The sequence below is a fragment of the Curcuma longa genome, chromosome 2 (genome assembly GCF_044706935.1).
Source record: "Curcuma longa cultivar G26 ecotype Majalengka, Jawa Barat chromosome 2, ITB_CL_G26_1.1, whole genome shotgun sequence".
NCBI classification, from domain to species: Eukaryota; Viridiplantae; Streptophyta; class Magnoliopsida; order Zingiberales; family Zingiberaceae; genus Curcuma; species Curcuma longa.
The window spans coordinates 16,826,471-16,833,043 of NC_133862.1; the positions used below are offsets into that span (position 1 = coordinate 16,826,471).

General features: G+C 37.3%; 1 pseudogene; it reads right to left on the bottom strand.

Moving 5' to 3' along the window:
- Positions 1–958: 958 nt before the first annotated feature.
- On the bottom strand, positions 959–2,449 carry LOC141821726 (uncharacterized; annotated as a pseudogene).
- Positions 2,450–6,573: the final 4,124 nt, after the last annotated feature.

Consider the following 6,573-nt stretch of genomic DNA (forward strand, 5'->3'; position numbering starts at 1 on the left):
TAACCCTAGATAGTAAACATTGGATTATTAATTCAGGATGTGATTATCATATGGTAAATGATGTAAAGTTCAGAAACAACAGTTAAGGAATCCAATAGATGCCCTCTATGTTCCAAATTTTACTTCCAATCTAATGTCTATTAGTAAAATAACTAAGGAATATGATTGAAAGGTTATTTTTAATCTAACAAAGAAGTACAAATCTTTTGTTTGACAAGGGATATACAAGGAATATACAAGGAATAACCTTTATGTTTTGGACCATGGAAGGTCTTTAAAGCAAGCCAGGAGGACTCCCATGGGTGAGGTCACCCTAGTAGTTATGTCCTAAAATATTACTTTCCTACAGCTAATTTAGATAATATTTGTAAATCTTGTATTCTCGGGAAGAAACAAAGGCAAACTATCCTTGTTCTACCACTATATATGAAAAACCCTTTGATCTGATTCACTCTGATGTATGAACTTCTCCAATTTTGTCTAAACAAGGTTATAAATATTTTGTTACATTCATTGATCATAAAATCAGATACACTTGGGTTTACATGCTCACCAATAAATCTCAAGTATTTGAGGCTTCTAAAAGCTATAACAATTATATCTCAAAACAATACAATGACAATATTAAAATCCTAAGATCCGATATTAGTGGAGAATACACAAGCAATAAAATAAGAGAATACTTACAAGAAAGGGGAATTATTCATTAAACCTAGTTTCTCCTCCAAAAATAATCTCTCATTTAAGGTGGGGGAACGCATTAGATATTTACCTAAACCCGTAGGTCCTTGGGCGGATCCTACGTTAGCTCCAAGACGTTGGTCTCTAACTAGAAAGGTAAATGCTTGAGCTTGAGAAGCCTCGGGCCCAGTAGGCCCGTAAAACTCACTAGGATAAGCGGTATTATTAAACCAGACGAAACAACAAGCGGTGAAACCAAAGATAGATTATTATACCACTAATAATATCTCATCAAGTTAATCAAGATGTTATCAAAATATACTATAACAAAGTCCCCAATAAAAGCACGCAAAATATGGTTCATTAATCTCATGAATGTACTAGGTGCATTAGTTAGCCCAAATGGCATGACTAACCATTCGTATAAACCATATCTAGTTTTAAAAGCAATTTTCCATTCATCTCCCTCTCGCATTCGAATTTGGTGATAGCCAGACTTCAAATCAATTTTAGAGAAAATGCAAGAACCATGTAGTTCATCTAGCTTATCATCTAATCTAGGAATAGGATGACGATACTTTATCATAATTTTGTTGATAGCCCTGTAATCAATGCACATTCTCCAAGTTCCACCCTTTTTAGGCACAAGCAAAACAGGAACAGCACAAGGGCTCAAACTTTCTCGGGCGTATCCTTTCCTCATCAACCTGCTTTTGAAGCTCCTTTATCTCCGCTGGATTACTCTTATAGGTCGGTCTATTAGGAATTGCTGCTCCCGAGATGAAATCAATTTGATGTTTTATTCCCCTAAGTGGTGGCAATCCATCAGGAACCTCATCAGGAAATACATCATCAAACTCCTACAAAAGAGATTTAACAACACTAGGCAAAGAAGAGTTAAGATTGTTAGTGTTGAAATAAGCCTCCTTGTATAAAAGTAAAATCATCGGCTGTTGAGAATAAAAAAACTCTCTTAACCTCTCTCTTTTGCATAAAAGCTCACTTTTTTACTCTCTTGCTCTTGAAGTTTTTTTTCTTTTTCATTCTTTTTTTCACTCCTCTCATCCACACTTTTTATTTTCTCACTCTTTTTTTTCCATTCTTTCTTTTCTCACTCTTTTTCTTCACACTCTTTTTCTTTTTGTTTTTTTATTTTCTCACACTCTTTTCTTTTTTCACTCTCATTTTTGATCCTCAATTGATCTTCATATACTTGCTTAGGAGTTAATGGTACAAGAGTTACAAGTTTACCATGCATCATAAAAGAATACTTATTTTTGAACCCATCATGCATGGCCTTCCTATCAAATTGCCATGGTCTACCTAAAAGCAAATAACTTGCATGCATTGACACTACATCACAAAGAACCTCATCATGATACCTACCAATGGATAATGAAACCAACACTTGCTTAGTGACCTTAACTTCCCCGCAATCATTCAACCATTGTAGTTTATAAGGTTTAGGATGTTTAGTGGTAGGTAAGCATAATTTCTCAACCAAGAGAGTACTAGCTACATTAGTGCAACTTCCCCCATCAATAATCTTACTATATACCTTCTCTTTGATGTGGCAACATGTATGAAATATGTTCTCTTGTTGTTCTTCATATTCTTCCTTCATTTGCACATTTAAAGCACGCCTAGTGACAAGGGCTTCACCTTCAATGGGATGCTCTTCTACATCAGTTTCCAATATTGGTGGCAAGGCACTATCATCTTCAAACTCACTCTCAGTTTCAATATCACCATTTTCTTTCAAAATCATAATTCTTTTGTTTGAACATTGTGATGTAATATGTCCCCTTCCCAAACACTTAAAGCATTTAATATCTCTGTTCCTTGAAGAATGTATAGGTTCGTTACCTTTAACCAATGGAGAACTAGCATCTTTTTTCTTGGAAAACTCGGTCTTAAGATCGTAAACCTTAAATCTATGGATCATCGTTGTGGTCATGATTGTGGTTGTGACAGACAAGTTTTGGCTGAGAAAGCCTCGCACCATGATCATATCACTTGAAATAAGATACTCCAAGATCTACAAAGATAAGTCACAAAGTTATTCTAGCGTCTAGCGATGCAAGATCTTAAAGGTCGTAAGTTCCTTTATTCGCCTTTTGTAAAATCGTTAATTTCTAATCAAGGAGAGATGTCGAAGTGCAAGTTTGGTTTCAAGGAATACTAGATCAACCACTCCAACACCTACAACTTCAAGAAAATGTCAGCTCCATAACCCCTCTACGTTCCCCTTTCCTCCTATGATAGAGACAACCATGAGGATGCAGTTAATTGGTGAGCCAATATACGACGAGGATGAAGTTGTCGATGAAACAGTCAATGATCCAATTCTTTGTCTTGGTGTTGTTGTTGGCACGTTGCTCAATCAATCTCTTGCCAATGCTTTTGGATGTGTTGACGCTTCCATTGCATAGGAGGTTTCTCCTTCAAAGAAAGCACGAAGTCTTGTCAGAACTTTATTGACCATTCAGATGATTTAGCTTCAACAGACATGATGCACATCAAATAGATTTATCCAAGGATACAAAAAATACAGATACTTCACTTGTATTAGAAGGACATCAGCAAATACAAACTGAGAATTCAACTAATGGAACCAAAGAAATAGTAGATTATTATGATTTAAATAAATGCATTCTTGTGGAAGAAGGAAATCAAGAGAAGCCAACTAGCTCTTCAACAATATCCCCCTCTTTAGTACATATACCTTGTAAATCTTTTTTCTCAAACTCCATTTCAACTAATTTGCCAACTTTAATTACTATAGCTGCTCCAATTTCTTTTTTGACATCCTGCGGAAGGATCTTGGAAGGCGGAGCTCCGAGTCTCAATCATTATGTTACTTGGGAGGTGGGTAGCGGCTCCTCGGATCCGCTAGGTCCAGCTCTAGTAATCATGGGGAATGTGGCGGTGACAATGACGGTGGTGAGCGCAATGATTGTATGCATGGTGGCGGTGCTCATTATGCATCATTGTATCCGGCATTCGAGGTTGTGGTCGCAGGTCATTGCAGTAATCAAGGAGCAAGCCGCTTCGCCTATCTGGAAGTTGCGACAAGTAGCAGACGCAATGACAATGGAGATGCCGATGGATTCTATCGAATTGATGTTGAGGAACTTCCTCCTGGACGACCATCTGATACTATTTTAAACTCGAGGATGAGTTCTTTCAATCTGGCACGAATGATGCAGGGAGATTCAAAGATTTTATTATTAATTTTGATAATTTTTATTTTTAGTAATTTTTAGAGTTATTAGTATTTAGAGTAGTTTTGAAAATTTCTATTTGAGGATTTTAAGTCCGTTTAGGATTTTGAGTCTATTAAGGATTTATCGTAGGATTTTATATTTGAGGATTTTATGTCCGTTTAAGATTTTTAGGACTTCGAGTCTTTTAAAAAAAAATTTCCTTTTTATTAGGATTCTTTCTTAGGGTAACATTTTATGAGTTGATGTTTAGGAGCAAGAAGTTTTGGTTTAATAATATTTTTGGCAATATCGTTTATATCTCTATCTCTTGTTATTCTTTTGAATCAATAGGTTTTAGAAGATTATTTCCAGTGTTTGCAGTCGAACCAACGGATCAATATTGTCTGCAAGATAATCGCTTTCCCATCCGACGTCAACTGGTATTAGAGCTCTTAGATTTGATGGATCGTCATCGTGGTCATGATCATGGTTGTGACAAGTAAGTTCCAGCTAAGGAAGCCTCGCATCGTGATCATAGCACTCTAGATGAGATACTTCAAGATTTACAAAGACAAGTCACAGAGTTATCCCAGCATCTAGCGGTGCAAGATCGTAAAAGTCAGCTCTTAGATTCGATGGATTGTCGTTGTGGTCGTGATCGTCATTGTGACAGATAGGTTTCGACTGAGAAAGCCTCGCACCGTGATCGTAGCACTTGAGACGAGATACTCCAAGATCCACAAAGACAAGTCACAAAGTTATTATAGCGTTTAGCGGCGCAAGATCGTAAAGATCATAAGTTCCTTTATTCCCCTTTTGAAAAATCATTAATTTCTAATCAAGCAGAGATGTCGAAGCGCAAGTTTGGTTTCGAGGAATACTTGATCAACCATCCCACCACCTACAACTTTAAGAAAATGTCGACTCCACAACCCCTCTACATTCCCCTTCCTCCTACGACAGAGACAACCATGAGGATGCAAACCTTGACAACATTGAGTATAATCAATCTTTCCTGATCGTCTGAACAAAGGTGGCGACGGAGATGACTACAAGACTGAAATATTTGGTGATCCAGTTTGTGATGATGCTGACGAAGAGGAGATAGACCTAGATGAAGTGTTGATCAAAGACCAGAAACCCACTTTGTCCGATGACAATCAGCAACCTGGTTTATCTATCAATGACGCCCCAGTCTCCATCGTCTCGCCTTGTATTGACTCGATGTCCCAATTTATTCATCTTGATAAAGACGAGACCAAATCAACTAGTGAACCAATATATGATGAGAATGAAGTTGTTGATGAAATAGTCAGTGATCCAAGTCTTTATCTCGGTGTCGTGGTTGGCAGGTTGCTCAATCAAGTTCTTGCCAATGCTTTCGAATGTGTCGATGCTTCCATTACACAAGAGGCTTCTCCTTCAAAGAAAGCACCAAGCCTTTTAGCTTCAACAAACATGATGAAGCATCAAATAGATTTATCCAAGGATATAAAAATACAGATACTTCGGTTATATTAGAAGGACATGAGCAAATACAAATTGAGATTTCAACTGATGGAACCAAAGAAATAGTAGATTATTATGATTTAAATGTAGGCATTCTTGTGAAAGAAGGAAATCAAGAGAAGCCAACTAGCTCTTCAACAATATCCCCATCTTCAATACATATGCCTTGCAAATCTTTTTTCTCAAACTCCATGTCAACTAATTTGCAAAATTCAATTACTGTATCTACTCTAATTTCTTTTTTGACATCTTGTTGAAGGATCTTGGAAGGCGGAGTGATAAGCACCTTGGAATGGATCGCCTTGAAATTCAGATGTAGGGAAGGATATTGACGCCACACTCAAGAAAGATGAGAAGGTGAGTGGATAAATCATGGGGGTTTTGATCGCCACAAGTTGCCTTGATAAGATCAAGATTAGTTCTTTGCCTAAGAACCAAAGAAAGCTCTCACAATAGAGAAAACTCTGATTTCATTTAAACTCAACATGCTACAAGAGTTCTCCTATATATAGACTTAGTAGAGGTTGAAACATTAACCGCTACCACACTTCCCACTAAGCTTTTAATATCCACTAAGACCCACTAGGCACTAATTATGCACCATTATCATGCATGCATGCATGACATTTATTTCCCACAATTCCCTAATCCTAGCTTAGGAACTCCCAAAAAGCATTAAAAATCCAACAAAAGACATCAAAAGTCACTTCAAAAAATTCTCCCAAAAATACCTACGAAAATTGGACACTTGTAGCCCTTGAATGCATCTTGGATCATGTAGATTTGGGCCTTCAAGTTTTGTCTACATGTTGGCTCAATTTCACTTCAAGTTGAAGGAATGTGATCCATTTAGTTGTTGCCTCCATAGTGCATTGATCCTCCTTTCCTTGAGCTCCATTATTACGCCTTCCAAAGCTTGCGTCATTCTCTTAGTCTTGGATCTTGTCATGGGTCCTCCAATTCCCTTCAATGCCTCTTCCTCCTTGGCTTTGTCTTGTAAGCTTGTATCCCGTCCTTGGTCCACATCATTCCCTCCTTCTTTAGGTGAATTCGTCCTCGAATTTAGATCTTCATCACCTACATCAAAAGGATGCAAATCAGCCACATTAAATGTTGCACTAACACTATACTTACCGGGCAAGTCAATTTTGTAAGCATTGTCATTAATTCTTTCCAA